The sequence below is a fragment of the Leucoraja erinacea genome, chromosome 4 (genome assembly GCF_028641065.1).
Source record: "Leucoraja erinacea ecotype New England chromosome 4, Leri_hhj_1, whole genome shotgun sequence".
In the NCBI taxonomy this organism is placed as follows: Eukaryota; Metazoa; Chordata; class Chondrichthyes; order Rajiformes; family Rajidae; genus Leucoraja; species Leucoraja erinaceus.
This window is the reverse complement of record NC_073380.1, coordinates 62,520,176-62,545,149: the sequence shown is the minus strand read 5'-3', so window position 1 is coordinate 62,545,149 and position 24,974 is coordinate 62,520,176. Positions and strand designations below refer to the sequence as shown.

At 46.8% G+C, this 24,974-nt stretch overlaps 1 protein-coding gene across 12 annotated transcripts in view; it reads right to left on the bottom strand.

Annotated features, from left to right (window-relative positions):
* LOC129696489 (extracellular sulfatase Sulf-1-like) overlaps positions 1-24,974 on the bottom strand; it is a 448,145-nt gene that overhangs the window by 188,865 nt on the left and 234,306 nt on the right. For all 12 annotated transcript variants that reach the window (XM_055634441.1, XM_055634443.1, XM_055634440.1 and 9 more), the window contains one exon: positions 12,206-12,315. The gene's annotated coding sequence lies outside the window, so the exon portion shown is untranslated. The remainder of the gene's footprint in view (positions 1-12,205; positions 12,316-24,974) is intronic.

The window sequence follows — 24,974 nt, the reverse complement described above, 5'->3', positions numbered from 1 at the left end:
ATTTTACAAAATTCCCCATTCTCTCTGCTGCCCCCGTTGGCGGCAGCAGGGGGATGGACTATAAAACCAGGAAGTGGTGTGCCTCAATTAGTCTGCAAGCTGGAGGAAGGCAGAGGGTCAAGTTTCTCTGAGCTGTGAATAACACTGAACACATGTTCACACAACTGTGAGTAAGTACCCTTAATGTGGTTTGAAAATGAAAATATGGTTAAAGTAAAAAAGCCTGCCTCAAATCCACTCCTCTCTCCCCCCCTCCTCTCCTCTCCCCCCCTCCCCTAAACCCCCCCTCCCTCCCTCCCTTCTCCACCCCATCCCTACCCCCTCACCCCTCCACCCCCTCCCTCTCCCTTTTTCTCCCCATCTCTCCCCCCCCCCCCCCCCTCATCCCCCTCCTCAGCACCCCCCCCCCCCTTCACACCCCTACCCCCTCCCCCCCCCTCTCCCCTCTCCCTCTCTCCCATCCCCCTCTCCTCCCCCTCCCCTCACCCCCCTCTCAGCACACCCCCTCACTCCCCCCCTCCTCCTCTCCCCCCCCCTCCTCTCCCCTCTCTCCTCTCCCCTCTCCTCCCTCCCTACTCCTCCCCTCCCTCAACCCCTCTCCTCAACCCCCTCCCTCTCCCCCCTAAACCTCCCCCCCCCCCTCTCCCCTACTACCCTTCTTTCTCCCCCTTTTTCTCCTACTCCTCCCCTCCATCCCCCCACCACCATCCCTCCCCTAAACCCCCTCCCCTCCACACTCTCCCCCTTCCCCCTCCCTCCCCCTCCCTCTCCCCACCCCCTCCCCCCTCCCTCCCCTCCCTCTCCCCCTCATCTCTCCCCCCTCCTCCCCTCACCTCTCCCCCTCTCTCTCTCTCCTCCCCTCCACCTCCACCTTTCCCCTCTCACCCACCCTCCCTCCCTCTTCTCCTCCTTGCCACCCCCTCCCTCTTGCCCCTCTCTATTTGTCTCTGCCCCTTCTCTCTCTGCCCTCACTCTCTACCCCCCCCCCCCCCTCTAGATGTGACTGCAAGTTGGGGGCTATGCGTCAGTAAATAGGGTGGTTATGGGGTAAAAGGAGCAATTGGTCTAGTATACCACTAAAAGTAGGGAAACAATAAACTGATAGATGTTTAATCAGGCATAAAATAATGCTTTTTTTTTACAGGTAGCCAATTTACACTGAGATGGCATTTTTTAATATTCAATAAAACTAAATCCTTATTATGGTTTGGTATATTTTCTACCTCTGCTCCTGTAGGTTGCCTTACGTATATTTTAGAGGAAATATTCAGTCAATCTTTACTGTATCTAAATTTGCTTAGTTAAGTCTTTAAGTCTAAAATTCCAAAGCCTGTCTCGTGTTTTCTAATGGTAGAGAAAATGAATTCCTTGCACTTCTGCGAATATAGAAACTTCTTGACTTCTTGGTCCTAAATATGAGCACTTGGTCCTCTAAACTGTTCATTAAATCCATCAATCTCCCAGCATTTACGAGACACATTCTCAGAGTATTGCAACTCAATTTTACATCAAAGGACAGTGCACTCATCCCAGGAATTAATTTAGTGAATCTATACTGCACTAAATCTAAAGTTACTATGCACTTCTTTAATGCAGAAACAAAACGCTGCACACAGTACACATTACGATTCTTCAGTTTAATCAACGTTTACTGGTTTCTCACCATTTAATAAGTTTTCCAATTTCATTAAAATGAAAACCTTACTTTTTTCCACACTTTATCTTCTCCTTATTTAGCCACTCTACTTGTGTACATGCTTTTGAAAATTATTTGCAATTTCAAAACTCATAGTTCTACCTTGCTTTTTATGATTAGTAAACTTGGAAACAGTACCAACATATCTATTTTTTTCCGTTTCTGATGAAGAGTAAATGATCTGAAATGCTAATTCTGTTTCTCTCCACAGATGCTGTCTGACATGCTGAATGCTTCCAGAGAGCTATGGAGTTAGAACCCAAGATCCCACTGTTCATCAATGCAGTTCAGTCCTATCATCAATTGTAAACATTTGACCTCCCTTACATTTGACCTTACACATCACACCTGTCCAGATTAACTCCATCTGCCATTTTCTATCCATTTACAACTTTATCTGTGATTATATCCTTCTGTATCATTCTGCTCTATCGTTGACAGCCCACTTCACTGTCCCCAACTCCACTAATTTTGGTGTAATCTGCAAACTTACTAAACAACTCATCTACATTTTTGTCCCAGGTCATTGATATATATCACAATCAGTCCTAGCACTGATCCCTGTGGAATACCACTGGCCCCTGTGGAATACCACTGGCCACAGACTTGCAGCCAGAGTAAAACCCGTCCACTGCTACCTTGTATCTTCTATGGTTAAGCAAATTCTGAATCCAAACTGCGTCACCAAGGATCTCTTGCATCTTAATCTTCTGGAATAACCTATCATTATGGATCTTGTCAAATGCTTTACCAAAGTCCATGTAGACAACACCCACCATTCTCTTATAAATTCGAGTAAATTGTATCCCTACGAATCTGCTCCAATAACTTCTCTACCACTGAAGTGAGACTGTCCTATAATTTCCTGCACGGTCACTATTTCTCTTAAACAGGAACTTCATTGGCTCCTCTCCAGTCCTCAAGGACCTGGCCATCATGGACAACATGGGCTGAAGACCTTGTTTCCATGTGGCACACCTCTATAATTCTATCTCCACACCTGCAACTAATGAGCACACAAAGATCTTTGTCAAGGCCCAGCAATCTCCTTATTTGCTTCTCCTTGAATGTATCATATCTAGCTAGTGATTTATATATTGTAATGCTCTTCATGGGGGCCAACACCACCTTCTTCTTGATATCAAAATGCTCTAGCACATTATTATACCCCACACTGATTAATCTCACTGTCCTCCGTGTCCTTCCCCGTGGAAAATACCCATGCATATTACTAATTTAGTACCTTGCCTACATCCTGATTCTGAGCATAATTTCCTTCCTTTATTCTTGATGGTCCTCCTTGTCCCTTGCCACCCTCTTGTTTTTAAGGCATTTATGAAATGCCTTTGGATTCTCATTAATCCTACTTACCATCCTTTTTGGTCATCCTAATTCCATTCTTTTTTTTAATTAGGTCCACATACCACAAATCTTAAATGTTGCATTTTGAGTACTAAGACTGATTGATTTTGCACACTGACAGAGTTATTTTTTTCACCTGGAGCATCCTCCTGAAAATTAGCCAAGGGGCAAGAAAGACAATGTCATGACTGGCAACCCTATCAAAGGTATCAAAGGTATTTTATTGGTCACATTCACATACACCTAGGTGTAGTGAAGTGAAATGCTTCTTGCCATTTTGCAGCACATAAAAAAAAGAATACAGACATAACATTAATAAGAGTTTTAAACATAAAGAACATCCCCCCACAATGGTTCCCATTATGAGGGAAGGCACAAAGTCCAGTCCCCAACCCCAGTTCACCCATAGTCGGGCCTATTGAGGCCTCCACAGTTGCCTCTACGGAGGCCCGATGTTCCAGGCTGTTGTCGCCGGGTGATGTTCCTCCGGCGTCGGGAGAGTCCTCTCAGCGGCATGGGACACCTGGAACGGCCGCTTCCATACTGGAGGCCGCGGCTTCCGAAGCCAACAAGGCCGCGCAGGTTGGAGCTCCACAACTGGCGATCTCATCTAGAGATCCCAGGCTCCCGATGTTTAAGTTCAGCGCCACCGCCCGCAGCTGGCTGCTCCACAGACCCGCAGCTCCGTGATGTTTATCCCGGCGGTCTTCAGCTCACCGGAGCTGCAGCGCGGCGACCCGGGCAAGGCATCGCCCGCTCCTCGACAGCGCTCCAGCGCTGTGCCGCCGCCGAAGCCGAGGTTCTGTGCGGTCCCCGACAGGAAACGCCGCTCCAGGCCCGATGGTAGGCCGCGAGGACGGGTCGAAGCTGCAGCCCGGAGAAAAGCTGCCTCTCCGACCAGGTAGGGACCCTGAAAAATAGATTCCCCCATCCCCCCCCAACCCCCACATAAAAAAGTCTAGACCTCCAAACAAAACACTTTAATTAACAAAAATAAAATAAAAAGATGAAAGGACAGACAGCTGCTGGCTGGGCAGCCATGCACAGGACAGCGCCCCCCCCTCTAAGAGGAGCAATACACAATAGCTTTGTACAAAATGCATGCATTACACATTTAGATGTTGGCAAATCTACATTTTTTTTGTAACTGCACTATGGATTCACCTTGTAACAAGTTGGCATAGCATACAAAGCCCATGTTTCTAAGTTTACTTTTTTCACAATATTTTTGAACCAATGTTCTGAATATGTTTGACTCTTTAAGTGGGCATGCATTGTTTCCCAGCAAGATAATGCATTAGGATTCCACTTAATAATGCCAGAATCTATTTTCTCATCATTTGTGTTAGCAGATAGTGATTTCCACCAGTCAGCTTGAATGAGATTGAGGGAAGTGCTGATTCTTTTTTTCCCCCTCAAAGCTCCAGATGCCTGAACCAGCTGATACTTGCTACCTTCAATAGTACTGATCTGTGATAATGCTTCTAGTGCTGTCAGTCTGGATGTGAAATTACAAAAAAGGTTTTCACTTCAAACAGCAAAGTTATATACAAAGCAAGCCAGATCCTGAGGTACTCATGGCAGAAATAATAGTAGACATTAATCTGTTATATAAAGACTCAACTTCGATTCAGAAAATAAACCATTTTGTTTTCTTTACATTGGCGTGTTACCAACTTTACTTAGCAATAATCTTTGACCAGGGCACAACTACTTTTCCTTTATCCTTTCACAGTTTGCTTAATTAATGTTCTTGTATCTGCATGTAACTTTCTTGAATCGGAAACAGAATACAATGACCTAAGATTTGGGTATTTCCCCAAAATCAAGTAAGTTCCTAATGAAGGCAGTTACAGGATCACTGGGGAAATGCTTGCGGTCTAGAAACGTCATTAGGACATAAAGAGGGAACAGCAGGAATGGCTGGCCACATCAAGCCAGATTTGGGAAGGGTAGGAGAAGCAGCTATTTGTAGTTCTAATCCTGCACCAAAAATGGATGAATAAACTATAAACTTAGCTTTTGGATGACAGGTTTAGTCTAGCTTAGAAGCGCGTAAAATGTAGAGTTGGTTCTCTTTCCACAGATCCTGCCTGATCTGCAGAGTCTTTTTTAGTTTAGTTTAGCTCTTTTTAAGTTTAGCTCAGAGATGCAGCGTGGAAACAGGTCCTTCTGCCCACTGATTTCATGCCGACCATTAATCACCCTAGTTCTATGCTATCCAGTGCTTATAAGGGCTAATTTTACAGTGGTCAATTAACATAAAACAATCTGATTTTGGGATGTAAGAGGAAACTGAGCACCTGGACACTGGGAAAAGTGCAAATTCCACGTAGACTGCATCAAACCTGGGTCCTTGGAGTTACGAGACGGCAGTAATACCAACTGTGCCACAGTGCTGCCCTCATGTGTACTGGGAGTTGGGGGGGGGGGGGGGGGGTGTTCAAAAAAATCTTAATATGGGGTTGCTCTACAGTAGTAAAATTAACTATGCACATGAATGCTGCAATGATATTGATCCAATTTGGCATAAGGGCCTGGAAAAAGGAAAAGTGCTCTGACTGGGATTTGCAATGTACCTGGTACCATTTTGTAGTATACACCCTGGATGCCTACAACACATTCTTAACTAATATGCTTGTTGGTGCTCGTTGGCAGATAATGTGAAGGTATTGGCTGCCTGCCTTATCAACTTTGTGAATCCAGTTTGCTGGTCAATGTATTTTACTTTTGCACTCATTTACAAGAGCTTAGTGTAGACTAGTGCATGTTCCTTTAACATAGTGACCTCACCACTACTAACCACTCCCCATATCACCAGTATAATTGTAACCCCCCCACCTCTAGATCGCACTCTAGCTCCGGTGACAGACCATGGACAACTAGGGCAGTAATGTGTATGAGTAGTGTGATTAGTAATAAAACAGTAGTGAAGACATAGTGCGTTTTGACACGTCTTTACATGGTGTCATAGTAGTACCTTGCACCTCCTGTTTATCGGGTTTTATTTCTTTTTTCGCCCAGTTCCCTACCCTTGAGTGTTTCTTTCCCGTGCCCCTACCATGGCCGACTCTTGTCGCAAGCCTGATATGCTGGTCTTCGACTCCGACATTGCCCATCGGTGGGCTGTCTTCCGACGCGATTTTGAGCACTACATTGCTATTGCCCATCCTAATGCCACCCCTGCAACGCAGTCACACCTGCTCCTAAACTTGGCTGGCCCGGAGGCCCTGGAACGATCCGAGTCGTTTGAATACGTTGATGGTGCGGATGCTCGGGGCCCGGTATGTCTTTTGGCTAAGTTCACCGGTCTGTGCGACATTCCCACCAACTGCATTCTAGAGCGATTTAAGTTTTTCACTAGGCGACAGAACCCCGGTGAGCACATTGACACCTACATTGCCGCGCTACGGCATCTGGCATGGCGTTGCCGCCTGGAAGCGCTGACCCCCGATCAAATGATCCGGGATGTCCTGGTGTTCGGTCTCCAGGATGAGAAACTGCGGGCTGAACTTCTAAGGAAGCCCGATCTGACTTTGACAGAGTCTCTGCATGCCTCTCGCATGGCGGCGGCTGTCGCCTCCGTGGTTTTGCCTGCTGCTCAGGACCTTAACGTTGCCGTTGTTGCTGGCCTCCGGCGGATCGATGGCCCGCCGCGCCAGCGTGGTTCCCCTGCCCCCTCGAGGGGCTGCCCGCGTCGTTGCCCCAACTGCAACTTTGCATCCCATCAGTTTAATGTTTGCCCAGCGCTGGGGAAGACTTGTAATTTCTGCAAAAAGTTGAATCATTTTTCGGCCGCATGTCGGTCCCGTGGGAATCCGGCTCCTGCCCCCAGGAGAATGCTTAACAACCTTGCAGAGACTGATAGCGCGTTCGGTTCACAGAACCATTCGGATGAACTCCCTGATTCTGATACCAGTTCCTCCCATGATGAATCAAGCATTTTTTCACTATTGCCTGCACCTGCGCTGATTACGGATCCCTCGGTGCGTGTTACTGTGAATGGGTCGACATTCCCAGCGAAACTTGACACGGGGGCGGTTGCCAATGTTATGTCGGTGAGCCTCTTTAAAAAGATAAGGTCTTGTGAGAAGGTCACTCCCGACAACTCCCATCTACATGCCTATGGGGGCGGTGTGCTCGTACCAGTCAGGAAGGCAACCCTTATCTGCAAGGTTTTGAAGGCCTCTCGGCCCCTCACTTTTTATCTGCTGGACACTGAGAACACCACGCTGTTGGGCGCCCGTGCATGCCAGGACCTCGGTTTGGTCTCCTTTCACCGCGATATCCACCAGGTGCGGACCCTCCTGGACCCCCTGCGTGACTACCCTGATCGTTTCGACGACGAGCTGGGCAGGCTGCCCTGCAATTACAAGATCGTTGTCGACCCAGGTGTCGAGCCTGTGTTCCGCCCGCCACACCGCGTCTCCTTTGCTATGAAGGACAAGGTAGAGTCGACTCTGCGCCACATGGTGGCCGTGGGCATCCTCAAGGAGGTGAGTGATCCCACCCGGTGGGTCTCCACCATGGTTGTTGCTGCAAAGAAGGATAAGAGTGAGCTTCGCATTTGTATAAACCCCAAGGACCTGAACCTTGTCATCAAGGGCCCGCACTACCCCATACGGACGGTTGAGGACGTCGCTGCACAGGTTGGCCCGGCCACTGCCTTCTCGGTCCTCGATGCCAAGAGCTCTTTCTGGCAGATACCGCTGGATGAACGTTCCTCATACTTGACCACCTTCAGCACACCCTTCGGCAGGTTCCATTTCCTTTGCATGCCATTCGGGATCAATTATGCCAGTGAGGTCTTCCAGCGCACCATGGAGCAGCTGTTTGCCGGTCTGCCGTGTGCTATCATAGTCGACGACATCCTGGTATACGGGAAGGATGTCGCTGAGCAGGACCTCCACCTCCGCCAAGTCCTGGACAGGGCTCGTGAGATCAACCTTAAGCTTAATCCTAAGAAGTGCCGTTTCCGTGTCCCAGAGGTCACGTACGTGGGCCACGTCTTCACAGCTGAGGGGCTGATGCCTGACCCGCAGAAGACGGCTGCGGTCTCTGGGATATCTGCACCCGCCGACGTGCCCAGCCTGCAGCGCTTTCTGGGCATGGTGAAATACCTGGGGAAGTTCATTCCCAACCTCAGTGAGCTGAGTGCGGCCCTGAGGGAGCTGATCAAAATGGACACTGCCTGGGCTTGGTCCCCGAAGCACCAGAAGGCGTTTGACATCCTGAAGTCCAGGCTGGTTAGTACCCCCACTCTCAAGTTCTTCGACTTGCAGCGTCCTATTGTCCTCACCTGCGACGCCTCGAAGTTCGGTCTTGGTGCCGCCTGCCTGCAGCTTTACGATGGCCTGCAGCTGCCTGTCTCCTACGCTTCTCGCACCATGACCCCCGCTGAGCAGCGTTATGCCCAGATCGAGAAAGAGCTCCTCGCCGTGGTGTTTGCCTGCTCGAAGTTTAAGGATTACATCCTGGGCAACACCGTCACTATCGAAACCGACCACCAGCCGCTGGTCACGATCCTGAATAAACCGATCCACGCCGCCTCATCCCGCTTGCAGCGCATGATGTTGCAGCTCCAGCGCTTCACGCTTCGGGTCGTGTACCGCAAGGGCAAGGACATGTTTGTGGCCGACACGCTGTCCCGCGCACGTCCACAACCCGTCACCCGTACGAATTGTCTGACCTGATGGTGTTAAACGTTAACATTGTGCCTTCACAGCAGATGCAGTCCCTGGTCCAGCACACTGCCAAAGATCCTGCCTTGCAGCAGCTTGCCGACGTCATCCGGCGTGGTTGGCCTGACCGTCGCTCATCCTTGCCGGCCAGTGCCGTGCCCTACTTCCTGGTCCAGGATGAGCTTGTGCTGCATGACGGAGTGGTGGTGAAGGGCCACAAGGTTGTGGTGCCTGCCGCGCTGCGGGACCACTACTTTCAAACCGCCCACAGCGGCCACCCCGGGGCCGAGGCCACTCTGTCCCAGGCACAGAGCCAGTTCTATTGGCTCGGCATGGCCCCGGACATCCGGGAGAGGGTCTCCGCCTGCTCCACCTGCAATAGTCTCTCTCCCCACCAGCAACGGCAGCCGCTTCTACAACAGCCTGTCCCCGATCTGCCATGGATGGCAGTCGCCACTGACATCTTCGAGTGGCGTGGCAAGCACTTCCTGGTCCTTGTGGATTCCTACTCCAGCTGGTTCGAGGTGGACCAGCTGACCTCCCTCACGTCTGCTGCTGTCATTGGGAAGCTACGCCGCCACTTCGCATCCTTTGGCTCCCCTGCGAGTTTGCAGTCGGACAACGGTAGCCAGTTTTCCAGTGCAGAGTTCCGCGATTTCGCTGCCACCTGGAACTTTCGTCACTTCACCAGCAGCCCCGAGTACCCGCAGAGCAACGGCCTTGCGGAGCGCGCTGTCCGCAGTGCCAAGGAATTGCTGGAGCACTGCAGACTTTCTCGGTCGGATTTTCACCTGGCCCTCCTCAACCTCCGCAACATTTCCCGAGACCCTGCCCTGGGCTCGCCTGCTCAGCGACTCATGTCCCGCACCACGCGCCCACCTATCCCTGTGTCCCAGCGGTCCTTGGTGTCTTCTGTCCTCCGCCCTGCTGCCGTCCAGGAGCGCATTGCCCAAAAGCAAGAAATACAGAAACGCTCCCACGACAAGTCCTGCCGTCCCCTTCCGCGTCTGTTCCCTGGTCAGGTCGTCCAGATGCAGTCCCCCTCCGGACACTACCGACTGGTGGTGGTCGTCGGCTCTGCCGGCTCGCCGCGCTCTTACCTCGTTGACCATGAGGGTACCATCTATCGCCGATCCCGCCAGCATTTGCGGCTTGTCAATGAGCCGACTCCACCCCCTGGCGCTCCTTTTTCTTCCTCTCTGCCTACCGCTCCTCGCATGCCCAGAACTCTGCCCTCTCAGCTCCTTGTGCCCCGCTCCCCTGCTGCCAGTCCGCCATCGCCTATTCGTTTGCCCGCCTCTGTGCCGGTTTCCCCTCCCCGGGCTCCCCTTCATTCCTCTCCTGCCCGATCTCCGGACCGTTCGCCCACTCCCGCTCCCGTTCCTGCTCCGGCTCCTGTTCCTGTTGTTCCTGCGGAGGACGGGGAGGGCGAGTTGCGCACTCGCTCCGGGCGGTTGGTTAAGCCGCCTGTACGTTACGGGAAATTTGTTTAACTGTTGCCTGACTGTGTGTGCGGTTAACTACTTGTAGCGTATGAGTCGTGGTCGCCCTGTCACTGCCGTCCTGCTTTGTTTCCAAGGGAAAGGATGTAGACTAGTGCATGTTCCTTTAACATAGTGACCTCACCATTACTAACCACTCCCCATATCACCAGTATGATTGTAACCTCCCCACCTCTAGATCGACCACAGACAACTAGGGCAGTAATGTGTATGAGTAGTGTGATTAGTAATAAAACAGTAGTGAAGACATAGTGCGTTTTGACACGTCTTTACACTTGGGTCACCTCATTTTGCATAGACCAAGATTTGTTATCCTATTAGTTGTAGTCACTATGAAAATGGCTTGCCAATGGTCACATCCTATTAGAGACAATGATAAAACACAAAATGCTGGAGTAACACAGAGGTCAGTCAGAATCTCTGGAGAAAAGGAAGAGGTGACGTTTCAGGAATAGACCCTTCATCAAATCCTCCTATCCTATTAGAGACATTCCGTTTGTCCATGGCATCTTTCTCCCATCCTCTCTGCAAGTTAAAATTTACTTTGCTTCCGTCTTTCCCAGTTCTGATAAACATCTTTGACCCAAGATGATGACTGCTTTTCTTTAAACAGATGCTGTCCGACTTACTGGTGTTTCTAGCATTTTCTCTTTTTCTTATATGTTACCTCAACGCATATTGACATATGTAGATAAACACCCTCTTACAAGAGTTACCTAAAGTAGCATGTACTAATATAAATCCACAATCATATATATATATATAAAGTAAAGCTGGAACTTACCATTAGTAGAAATTAGTTTTTTTTCATAATTTTTGTACTGGTCAGGAAAATGTTCTTATATGTATACACTTGCAGAATTATTGATCCTATTAATATTTTTGTCCTGCACTCTTCTACACCAGACAGTGAACAGGATGCTTTAAGTGTATCACTATTGACACTAAATTTCCATAGGGTTCGCTGATTATTCTGAAACCACCAACTGTACGATAAACTAAACCAAAGTCAATGATTATATTTCACATAATAGCAGTTACAAATAAAATATAACCTAGAAGTAGTAATTCTCATTCTTCCACGTTGCGATTTATATCTTTGTATTTTATATGGAGACAGACTGCTGGAGGGTACAATTTTAACAGGGATTCTAGAGCTTTGGGGATGTCTAGGCTTAGTTTGATGAAAGAGGCAAGATAATGATGAGAAAATTGGTTAATTAATAGCAAATTAGATCTTGGGCATTATAAGTAGACCCAAAATACACAAGAGCAAGTAATGTGTGATAAACCTTTATAAAACACTGGGTTGATCACAACTGGAGTATTGTGTCCAGTTCTGGATTTCAGTTCTGAAAAGATTTTTTTTTAACTTTGGACAGAATGCAGCAGAAATATGAATAGGAAATGGTTTGAGGAATATTATCCAAACACAGGCCAATGACACTAGGTTAGGTGAGACATCTTAGTTGGCATGGACACCTGCGATTGTTCTTCTAAAGCAGAGGAGGTTGTGAGGAGATCTAATAGAGGTCCTTAAAATCAAGCCAATTTTAGACAGCGTAAATGGAGACATCAAGAATGGGGTGAGGTAGAATGAAAGTGATTAACAAAAGAATCAGAAGAGGCGCTAGTTTTTCCCCCCTACTCAGTGAATGGCTGAGGTCCAGGATACATTGTCAGGGATAAAATGGGAGGCACAATTAATTGTGACATTCAAAAGCAGCTGAATAAGTATTTGAAAGGAAATGATTTGCAGAGCTAGAGGCAGAGGTTAAGGGAGTAGTTTTATCTTGCATGAAGCCTGTGATCACTGAACTGGCCTCCTGTGTTGTAATTACTCTGATACCTTTCCACAATATTTAAAAGTGCAATCATTCTTTGCAATTTTCTATCAAAGGTTATGACTGCATAACTATTTATTTGTCCTGGGTTAGAACTGGTGAAGTGGGTTTGTTTCATACCTTGATTCCAGGTATTCTTCCAGGTCTTTTAGGCCTAGGACATGTCAGTGGGCGATCAATGTTGAAGGACTCGGGTTTCCATTGAATATGACAATCTCCAATGAGAGAATCTGTAAAGGCAAATAAACAACACATTAAGAAACACACGGGATTTTCATTAGAGTGTAATAAAGGAATATTGCAAGCAGATGTTTCCCTTTTGTAAAATGCTATGGTTTCATGTGAAAAGCGGCAGTGAAAACTCCAACAGGGAACAGGCTGGAGTTAAAAAGCAATAAAAATTAGGATTTGATCAGTAAGTTTATTTTTATGCAATTTGGGTAAAAATATTTGGATAAGGTCCCATTAAAAAGAAAACAAACTCTGACTGAGCAGTGGTAAATTCTGTCCCATTTTACGAGTTGCAATGTGACTGACATGGTTTTCTTCTCAGCTTGTGGTATCCGCAGTGCAAAGGAAGAGCCAGATAAAAATATATTTTTTAATATTTTTAAAACTTGTTTGTTTTTGTGTTTTGTGTTCCCGATGACCTGTATCGCAGTCAACGCGTTCTGTCCTAAATGCCTGTTTCTTTTTTTGGCAGCCTTTGGTAGCAGAATGTGTTGATAGGGATAGTGTGCTACAACGGGTATTGATTTTCTCCATCAGAGACAAAGCATTAATGGCAGGAAACATAAAACAGGCACTGCTGAGAATGCCACAGGCTGCATGCTGTTATTGCTTAGACCTAGCGATGCACTGAAGTCTCAGTTCTGTTGTCTTTATAGATCATCCTGGACCAAAATATTTGCATGCAAAAATACTTTTTCAACAGTTGCATATCTCAAATTTGTGCAATTGCTTTTCATGACACCTTGTACTGTGCAAACTACACTTAACTAATAATTAGTGTCATACAGCATGGAAAAAGTTGGCACAAGTTGTCGATGCTGACCCAGATAGCCCATCTAAGTTAGTCCCATTTGCCCATATCCTACTCAACCTTTCCTATCCACATACCTTGTGTCTTTTAAAAGTTGTTATTATACCTGCCTCAATTACCTTCTCTGGAAACTTGTTCCATATACCCACCATCCTCTGTGTAAAAAAGTTGCCTTACACATTCCTATTAAATCTTTCCCCTCACACCTTGAACCTTTGCCCTATAGTTCTTGATTCCCCTACCCTGGGAAAAAGACTCAGCGTATTCACTCTATCTATTCACCTCATGTTCATCCCTCAGCCTCCTGCACACCATGGAATCAAGTCCGAACCTGCCTAATCTCTCCCTAAACTCAGGGCCTCCAGTCCTGGCAGCATCCTCACATAACTCTGCACTTTTTACAGCTTAATGGCATCTTTCTTGTGGCAGGGTGACCAAAACTGAATACAATGCACCAAATGCAGCCTTACCAACGTCTTGAACAACTGTAACATAATGTCCCAACTGTTATCCTCAGTTCCCTGACTGATCAAGGCCAACATGCCAAAAGCCTTCTTCACCACCTTATCTACCTATGATGCCACTTTCAGGGAACTACTCCTGTATCCTTCTGTTCTGCATTACTCACATTTCACTGTGAAAGTCCTACCCTGGTTTGGCTAAATTAAACTCCATTAGTCTTCCTCTGTCCACTTGCCCAGCTGATCAACATCACGCTGTCATTCTTGATAACCATCGTCACTGTCCATGATATCACCTATTTAATGTCATCTACAAACTTACTAATCATGCCATGAACATTCTCATCTAAATTATTCATAAAGATGACAAACAACAATGGGCCCAGCAAAGATCCATGAGGCATATGCCTCCAGTCCGAATAATAAACCTTGCACCCCCACACTTGCCATGAAGCCATTCTACCTAGGTCCCATTCTGAGCATCAAAAGTATTTCAGTTAGAAATATTTTTTGTAATAAAAAGGTTCACGATTCTAATATTCTAAGTGAGTAGACAAGCTGTTTTATGATATTGCAAAGGCTAATCACAAAGTAAATATGAAGTGCACTATAATTCAATCGTGTAAGACAATTCATTGACAACAGATTTGCAGAGTTTGAGGAAACATGTTCTCAGTGTGCATTGGAGCCATTCCGCAAAACAACAGAGAGAAGACATGTCTTTGTGCTGGGCAGTCTCACGGAGTGACTGATGTTAGGCTTGGAGCTTCTGTTATTTGAAAGTGCTACTGCTGGGCATTTCCAGGCAACTTGAGTGTGAAGAGGGCTTTGATTTGAGATTACTTTACATTACTGTTACATTGCTTACAATATCCCTCTGTGGCTGTAAGAGGCAGTGTTCAAGAAGATAGAGAGGTGGGGCAGGCAATGTACAGTCTGATTGTCTGTATTCACGGCAGACAATTTTACATTGACTACTTAAAACAGGCGATCATTTCATTGAACATTTACGCACAGTCCACCTTGGCCCATGCGATCTCCCAGTTGCCAAACATTTTAACCCCCATTTCCATACTGACCTTTCTGTCCTGGGCCTCCCCCACTGTCAGAGTGAGGCCACAAGCAAATTGGAGGAATAGCACCCATTTCGCTTGGGCAGGTTCCAAACCTGCAAAATGAACATTGTTTTTCCCCCTCTCTCTCTCTCTCTCTCTCTCTCGTTCTCTTTCTCTCTCCCTCTCCCCCTCCACCCTAGTGGTCCTACCAGTTTCACTGTTCGCATCCTTGTATCCCTCTTGTTATCACACCTCCCCAACCAACAATGGGCCATTATGGGCTCCACCCTTCCTGAGGACATCTGTTGCCGGCCCAGATTTGATTTGTTCTGGCCTTTTCTCGTGTCCAGTTTATTCCTCCACCCCACCCCCCACCCCAACTCTACTCTCAGTCTGAAGAGGATTCCAACCTGAAACATCACCTATTCTTTGTCTCCAGACATCCTGCTGGGTTACTCCAGCATTTTCTCTCTATCTATACAATACAATACAATACAATACAATACAATACAATGCAATGCAATCAGTTTTATTCGTCACTTTCACATAAAGTGCAAGTGAAATGAATTTGCCGGCAGCGGTACAATGAAAAAGAACACACAAAAACACACAAAAAATTTAACACAAACATCTACCACAGCATTCATCACTGTGGTGGAAGGCACAAAATTTGGCTAGTCCCCCTCCATTTTCCCCCGTGGTCGGGGCCTCAATCCTCCGCAGCCGTCGCTGCGGGCGTCCAGATGTGCAGTCAAGGTAAAAAGTCAAGGTATGTCCTGAATCAGTGCCTCCCCACCGGAGACCGCGGCTTCAGGTTGGTGCAGGCCGGCGGTTGGAGATTTAAAGTTCCCGCCACGCCGCAGCCAGAAGCACCGCAGACCGCAGGGCCGGCGGTCGAAGCTCCCCTCCAGGGATCCCCGGCGAGGGATCCTGCTCCTGATGGTAAGTCCACGCCGCGCCCGCGGTAGAAGTTGGCCACGGGCCGGCAGTCGGAGCTTCTTCTCCTCCCGGGTCCCCAGGCTGCGGACGCCGCGCCGGCCGGAGCTCCACAGACCGCTGCTTCAGGCTGCCGCGAGCCAGCGAACGAAGCGCTCCCCTCCGGCGAGGGCTCGCCCGCTCCACGCCGAGGTCCGCGCGCGCTGTGCCCACCACTGAAGCCCCGGGCACGTCTCCGGGAAAGATCGCACCGATCCTCAATGTTAGGCCACGGGGGAGGCAATATGGAAAAAGTCGCCTCTCCGTGGAGGAGGCGACCAAAGTGGTTTCCCCCTTACACCCCCACACCACCCCCCACACAGGACACCCAGAGGAACATTAAAAACCCACATTAGGACATACTAAAAAAACAAAACAAGTAGAAAGAGCTGACACGTTGCTGGCAGGGCTGCCGGCTTGCAGCGCCCCCACGACCCACACTCCAAAGACATCTTTAAGACAGATGTTGGCCCTGATTGGCACAAATTAAGAGAGTGCTTAACATCCATCAGGCCTGGCTCGTGTCAGCCCCTTTTTCAATCACAGGTGCCTTCTTCCTAACATATTGGATTCTTAAGTTTTCATTTAGTACCTAAAAATTGGATGCACCAGTTTCTAGGATGGTATATTTCAATCAGTACAAGTGTGTAGATATAACTAGAAGATGCACACTTTCCAAAGGGGTGAATGTGAGTGGAAGTTTGAAGATATGGTACGGCCAAGACTGGCGATTTTATGGTTAATAACTCTGTAGAAATATGTGGCAGTTTGGAATTTCTAAGTTGCACATAATTCTTTCTAGATTTTGGACTGGAGAATAAACAGAAACCACCAGCAATGAAAAATTCCAGGTGCTTGGATGCTAATGTGACTGACAGTCATTGATCACTTGCACCTGGGGCACAAATGAGCTGCGGTTCTTTGGCTGCTGTAATTCACAGTCACTGAGGAGATAACCCACTTATCTGATCACGTCAAGCCATGCTGCAGCAAAATGTCAGTGATTTAAATTGCAGACTGCTGTGTCATTTAAAATAATAAAAATTAATGTCCTGTTTATCGCTTCATCCCACTCTGGGTAAGTTTCTAAAGCAGACATAGTTAAAATTGCATTGTACCATATTAATAACATATTAATTAACATATTTGAAATATTTTTGTAACAGGTATATATTAACAAAACCATTATTTATTGCTTTTGGGCAATTCAATAATAATATAATTGCTTAACAATTTCAAATGACTATCGTCCCATTTAATATTACAGTCAAGTTTCTGTTACAGGAAAGGTCAACCTTGTGCCGATCAGAAGTTACATTCCTCAAGAGTTCATAAAGCTTACTGATAATGAGAAGCAGTCTTTAAACATGTTGAACAGGACTACTCTAATCAAATTTTCATGATAGTTGATAAGCAGAACAATAGGTCTTTTGTGATACAAAGATAAGGTGTTCACATTACTATTTCACTGACAATTGTTTTTTCATGTTATGTTGTCATAGATTATTGGAATTTAGTTCCTGAATGCCTGTGGCCCGAGAAGCAACAGACCCATCAGAGGTGGTGTCATTTAGTAAATGCACAGGTCCTCCTCAGGTTACAACTGAGAACTATTTGTAACCCAAATAGTTTTATGTCAAACATGACTAGAAAGCTGTTGAGACACGAGAGATTGCAGTTGCTAGAATCTTGAATAAAAAAAACTACTGTAGTTACTCAATGGGTCAGGTAGCAACTGTGAAGGGCAATGGACTGACATTGCTTTGGGTCAGGACCCTTCTTCAAGATTAGAGATGGTAACAGCTGGCAAGTGATAGGTGGGTCCAGGCAAGAAGGTGTTGCATTGCATATAGAGGGATGAGAGAAGGGTGGAGATGATCTTAAAGACCGTAGGTGGTAAGTGGGGAAGACTGAGGGCTGCAGATAGTTGAATCTGATAAGGAAGGAAGGTAGGGGTGGGGTGTAATAAATAGGAGATCTAGAGGGGTTAGGCACAGGCGAGGAGAATGTGGAGGTGGGGAAAGAATGGGTGGCATGGGGGTGAGGACTAGAAAAAAAAGGAACAAAAGTCTGTAGGAGAGGATTAGCTGCGATGTTATAGAGAGCAGGCACGGGTAGAGCTAGTCATCAGCCGGCCTCACTGAGTGAGTGGGTGACTGCTCACTCCTTCCATCTCTGCTTATCCTGATATAGCTCAGGGGTTGACATGGTGAGGAGTGAGAGAAGGCATGCAAAACTGTCCCATTCCCACCCATCAGAAGGTGCCTGCAGCCCCATAGCAGCCAGCAAATCTATCCCACCGCTCTCCCAAACGGTTTTTATGTACAGGCTGTTCATAATTCGGGTGCTCATAACCCAAGTAGGACCTGTATATAGGAGTTATAAGAGACTGCAAATGCTCAAATCTTGAGCATAAAACAAAATTCTGGAGGAACTCAGTGGGTCAGGCAACATCTGTGGTGGGAGGTGGAAAGCCGTATTATGGGTCAAACCCCTCTCACGGTGCGAGTCGACCCACGAGTTTAAAACAAATTAAACTCGTAATCACGTACAATTAACGTAGTGGGAACGTCGGTACTAGTGGATGCAACTTAGCGACCCATGGCGCTAACGGCAGGTTCCCGTGAAACTTGTTAACTCTTGAAAAACTTTAAACATGATTAAAGATTTTCACGAGTCAAAGTTACTCTTGAAGTTAAAATTTGAAACATTTAAACTCGTAAGAACGTAGTAGCCCGTGAGTTTACCATAGTGATTTGTGAGTCTACCGTGGGCACTCTTTCCCTCCCCCACCTTTCCCTCCCAACTCCAGTCCTGTCCCGACCCCCTGGGAAACTGAATGGAGCGACAATCAACTGCCACAGTTACAAATAATGCCATACACAAGAAAGGGCAGATGCTGGTTGACAAAAAAATGAACACACAGTGCTGGAGTAACACAAAGACGCAGCAGAATTTTGGAAACGTCATCCAGTCACCCATTCCTTCTCTCCAGACTTGCTGCCTGTCCCGCTGAGTGACCATATTGAGGGAATTCCCACGTATATGAAGCAGAGAGAAACGCTCTGGCACTGGACGGTGCGCACTTTCCCTTTGTAGGTCATATCAATAGATACGGCCGCGCTGAATTCTATCTTTAACTCAAAGCTGCAGGATGGAGCTGTCTTCTTTAACACCGCCTCCTTGCTGCACAATGGCAGCGAGTGCGGGGTCGAGATCCTGCCTAGTTTTTTTAAGTTCTGAAATTGAATAACTTTCAATACTGAATCAGAATTTACTTACTGTATGAGATAGTCCAGCTCCTCTATTTGATACTTAAAACAGGCCTTCATTCACGTTTGGTACGAGAGTAACTCGGGAGAGGAACTTGGTACATCGCGGAAATGAGAGATAAATGGCAAACTTAGACATACACGTGGGAACTCGTTTAAACTCGTGAACATAAACTTGGAATCTCGTAGACAACCACGAGTGTTATTTTGAACTTTCACTCGGGATCACTCGTGGGTGGACTCGCACCGTGAGACAGGGCCATCAGGATCCTCCTTCAGGTGAAGAATGATCCCAACCTAAAATGTTATATGTACATCTCCCTCCATGGATGTTGTCTGGCCTGCACAGCTTCTCCTGCACTTAATTATTTGCTCTGGACCTGTATATAGTTGATTATTATTCTCCCCCAAACCCAGTGGAGCCTGAAGGATGAAAATTACTCTCTGCCTTATTTTGTACATTGAGATATGTGTATTATACGATACGATGACACTTTATTGTCAGACCGAGGTCTGAAATTTGTTTTTGCATACAGCCATACAATAAAATAAAGAACACAACACACAATAGAGTCCAACATAAAACATCCCCACACAGCAGCATCAAAAGTTTCCCACTGTGGGGAAGGCACCAAAGTCAGTCATCTTCCACTGATGTTCCTGATGTTCACCCGTGGACGGGGCCTCCGGAGCCCTCCGCAGTAGCTGCCACGGGCGGCCTGCCGTTCAGACCCGCTCGCCGGGATGATGGAACTTCGGCGTCGGAATGGGAGGCCAACCTCAGCGGCTTGGACCTACGAATCGGCCGCTACGCACCGGAGTTCGCGGCTCCCGACGTCCCCAGGCCGCGCCGGGCGGAGATTCACGCTGGCGGCCCTCGGCAAAGGGCCCCAGGGGCTCCGCGATGTTAAAGTCAGCGCCCCCCGCGCTGGGAACTCTGCGAACCACAGCTCCGCGATGTCCTCGCTGCAGGCCCAACGCTCCGGAGCTTCAAACGGCGATCCAGGTAGGTACCGCCCGCTCCGCGGTGAATCCAGCGCTGCTGCCGCTTCCGAAGATCTGGTCCGGTCTCCGGTAGGAAAGGCCGCTCCGATCCAGTTGGTAGGCCACGAGGAGGGGGGCGAGGACCTGACTCGGAGAAATAGTCGAATATGAACCTGACAAAACTGTATGTAAGGTTGACAGCCACTGAATCATTTGATCCAGTTGAACTATAAGTATGTTAGTGTGTACATTGGCAAGATCCATAATGAAATGCAGAAATAGGCTGCTGAGCAAGGCTTCGAAAGGGTGTGAGCCAGAGCGAAGGGCCGTATGCCATCAGGCTAGGGTGCAGTACAGGAGTCCAGATCTGGATTATCCATTGGCTGTGTGACAGAGGCTTCAGGGATAATGGTGATCTGAAGTTCAGGAAATATAGACATAAAATGCTGGAATAACTCAGCGGGACAGACAGCATCTCTGGAGAGAAGGAATGGGTGACGTTTTGGATCGAGATCCTTCTTCAGGCTGGTCAATAGAGAGGGAGATACACAGCTAAGGAAGTATAAGATGTAAAAACAGGACAAAGGGGATGGAGGTCAAGGAAATTGTAGAATAGATCAGTGTGAGCTGGGAGAAGGTAGCAACAAAGCCAACAGATAAAATGTAGTCGGAGACTGTCAGACTAGTCAGAGAACTGGGAATTGGGAGGGATGGAGAGAGAGGGAAAGCAAGGGTTACTTGAAGTTTAAGAAGTCAATGTTCATACTGCTGGGGTGTAAGCTGCCCAAATGAAATATGAGGTGCTGTTTCTCCAATTTGTGCTGGGCCTCACTCTTGACAATGGAGGAGGCCCAGGACAGAAAGATAAGTGTGGGAATGGGAGGGGGAGTTAGAGTTTAGCAACCGGGAGATCAGGTAGGTTTAGGCGGACTGAGTAAAGGTGTTCAGCGAAACAATTGCAGAGCCTGTGCTTGATCTCGCCGATATATAGAAAACGTGGGAGGACCCAGGTTCAGGACAGCTTTGGGGAAAATCCAACTGTACATTCAGAACTATCTTTGTTTAATTTGCTATGGTCTTGGGAGAGAATGCTGGGTCATTGAGCAGAAACATTAGAAGATCACAAATCACCTAAACCGATAAAAGGAAATCAGGTGACATTTGAGTTTATAGATTACTTGTTGAGGTCAAGATGGGCAAAGTAAATTTCCAACAAAGATGGCTGCTATGCAGCACCACTCAGTGGTAAATAATTAGAATTACAGTGAAATCTGCAGGTGGAAATAAGTTAAAATTTCCTTCGCTCCATAGATACTGCTGCACCAGCTGAGTTTCTCCAGCATTTTTGTGTACCTAAGAATTTCAGATGCTTGTTTACCAAAGAAAGACACAAAATGCTGGGGTAACTCAGCAGATCCGGCAGCATCTGTGGAAAACATGGACAGGTAGTGCTTCGTGTCGGGATCCTTCCTCAGTTAATTAATCAGTGAAGGGAAGCTCCAGTTGAGCTAAAGTATCAATTATCTGCAATCTCCATCCACAATATAATTAGAATGTCACTGCAATAATGATATTTATTAATTTTTTAGATCATATAGTATTATCTACACAATGCAGATAGTTTTCTTTCTGCAATCCATTATGATTCAGAGACACTGTATTTCGAATTGCCATATTTCATATTAATGCAATGAGACCATTATGTAGAGAGGAAAGGTAACTTTTTTGTTGGTTCCGTATCCTTGGAGCTTTGCAAATGGTTGGAAATCTACAAGAAAAGGGGATTTCTATGGAGGGCGCAAGCATGGGCCCTAGCTATGCCTGCCTCTTTGTAGGGTACGTCGAACAATCTTTGTTCGAGACGTACAGTGGCGCTATCCCCGAACTCTATCTCCGCTACATCGACGACTGCATTGGTGCTACCTCCTGCATCCACACACAACTCACTGACTTCATCCATTTCACCACTAACTTCCATCCAGCACTCAAATACACCTGGACCATTTCCGACATTTCCCTACCATTTCTTGACCTCACCATGTCCATTGCAGGGGATAGAATCCTGACCGACATCCACTCTAAACCCACTGACTCCCAGGGCTATCTGGACTACACTTCTTCCCACCCTGCTTCCTGTAAGGACTCCATTCCCTACTCCCAATTCCTCCGTCTACACCGCATCTGCACCCAGGATGAGGTGTTCCACACCAGGGCATCGGAGTTGTCCTCATTCTTCATGGAACGGGGATTTCCCTCCTGTACCATAAATGAGGCTCTCACCGGGGTCTCTCCTACATCCTGTGAATCTGCTCTCACTCCCCATCCCCTCACTCGTAACAAGGGCAGAGTCCCCCTTGTCCTCACCTTCCACCCTACCAGCCGGTACGTACACCAAATAATCCTTCGTCATTTTCGCCACCTCCAACATGATCCCACCACTTGCTACATCTTCCCATCTCCTCCCCTGTTTGCTTTCCACAGAGACCGCTCCCTCCATAACTCCCTGATCAATTCGTCCTTTCCCATCCGAACCACTCCCTCTCCGGGCACTTTCCCTCGCAACCGCAAGAAATGCTACACTTGTCACTTTACCCCTCCCCCTTGACTCCATTCAAGGACCCAAGCCTTCTTTCCAAGTGCGGCAGAGGTTCACCTGCACTTCCTCCAACCACATCTATCGCATCCGCTGCTCTAGATGTCAGCTGCTCTACATTGGTGTGACCAAGCATAGCCTTGGCGATTGCTTCGCCGAACACCTCCGCTCGGTTTGCAATAACCAACCTGATCTCCCGGAGGTTCAACACTTCAACTCCCCCTCCCATTCCGAATCCGACCTTTCTGTCCTCGGCCTCCTCCATGGTCAGAGTGAGGACCACCGTGAATTGGAGGAGCAGCACCTCATATTTCACTTGGGCAGTTTGCACCCCAGCGGTATGAACATTGACTTCTCTAATTTCAAGTAGTCCTTACTTTCTCCTCCCCTTCTCACCACTCCCTCAGCCCACTGGCTCCACCTCTTCCTTTCTTCTTCCCTCCCCCCATCCTCACATCGGTCTGAAGAAGGGGTTCGGCCCGAAACGTTGTTTATTTCCTGGCTCCATAGATGCTGCTTCACCCGCTGAGTTTCTCCAGTACTTTTGTCTACCTTCTGTTAATGGAAGCACTTCAAGCAGGAATTTCCCTTTCAATGAATGAAGATAAATCTACTCACTGCTGTTATGCCTTGAATTATGAAAAGGAAGACGACATGAGACATGCTGATTCTTTTTGGCAGCTGAATAATATTGTACATATTATTAGTATATGCTACAATTTACAGTGAACAGCGCTGCAGGTTGCCTAGTGGCAAAGGATTGTGGTTTATTGTCACACTTGCAAAGGTCCAACCGTGTTGGAGTGCCCACTTTGCAGCATAAAAGAAAGAAATTCTAACGTACGTGACTTTATGCTCCGCACTCCACAACTTCCTGCAGTTTTATCTCCGTGTACTAAAGCAGTCAACTGTTCATTATAGCAGCTCTACTTGCCATTAATAACAAGGGTGATTGCAGACGTCAAAGTGAAAGCTATTTGTATTTCTGCTGTCTTTTGGATCGGTGAATAATACAACTGGCTCATAGCAAGATATTGATCCATTGTTAGTTTGCCATTTTCTTTACATTTTTTTTTACTCTGGAGACATAGAAAATTAATGATTTTAATTAAATTCATGAAATTGATGTCTTTGCACTTGTTAGACACTCCAATATAATCTTATAACAGGTGTCACTGCCTGAGGTGTTGCTAATGTTGCCTTATTCTTTTTACAGCACAAGTATGACAGCTGGTTGAGCTTTCAAAAAATGTATTTCATTTTTTAAAGTGTCAATCAATTTCAAAACAAAATCTGCTTCAATTTAATAAATTCATAGGATGTCTACACAATATTTTTAATCAATCAGTCTGAATTTTTCTGATTTTATTTTCATTTTTTGCAAATTATTCATTTCAGTTGAATCCCTCAACCTAACTTTAAAAACGGTAAATGAGTTTTTAATGGAAAAAATATACACGGTGTATGTGTAGTGGATTATAAAGATAACCCTTGTACCAGATGTTACTCAATAATAAATGTTGTTATCAATACTAGAGTGAAAGCAGCCGCTTCTAAGGAAAACTGAACTGAAACATTAATTGTTTCTCTCTCCACGGAAATGGCCCTACCTGATGAGTATTTCCAGCATCTCATATTTTATTCCAGATTTCTAGCATCTGCATTTTACTTTCAGCCAGTCTCTTATTACAGTTTGTGTAAATTTAGGATTAGCGAGTCTAGAAAGTAATTTCCATGAGGTCCCTGCAGATCTGTAGGATTCATACTTATTTTAAAGGAGGATTTTGCAAGGAATTTAAATGTAACAACATTTGGAGGAGCATGTAAAACACACAGATTACGCAGACACAAAAAGCTGGGAGTAACTCAGCGGGACAGGCAGCATCTCGAGAGACGGAATGGGTGACATTTCGGGTTGAGACCCTTCTTCAAAAGAGTTATGGGCCTATACCACTTAGGCGACTGCAGGACACTATGCAGTCGCCACATGGTGGCAACATGTTCGCGGGTGGTTGCCGGGGAGTCTCCTTCATGGTCATAAGGAGTTCCCGCATTCTGGGAACTAGTCGTGGCCTCATTATGGTCGCCGCAAATTTTTCAACACGTTGAAAAATTAGCGGTGACCAGAAAGAAGCCGCCCTGGAGAGCAGCGAGAATTCTCGTGCCATAGGTGGGTCGCCAGGAGATCCTAGTGGGTTGCCAGGAGGTCGAAGGTTCTCATAGGTTGCAGCCGTTGCTGACCGATGAATTTCATTGGCTCATTGGGGAAAGAAAACATAAGCAGTAGTTTTCAGAACCAAGGATAACCAACCAGTAATGTTAAATGTGTGCCAAGCTTCACAGCTGTGTATCTCTGGCTTTTTAAAGGTTGTCTCCAAACCTTCTCCCTCCTCTCCCCCCCCCCCCTCTTTTAAAGGACTTACCATACACCGTGCTTTAGCTGTCTTAATTACAGCGCCAACCTTCCTGTTCATCGCGGTGTGTGCTTGTAGCACCTTGGCTTTGCA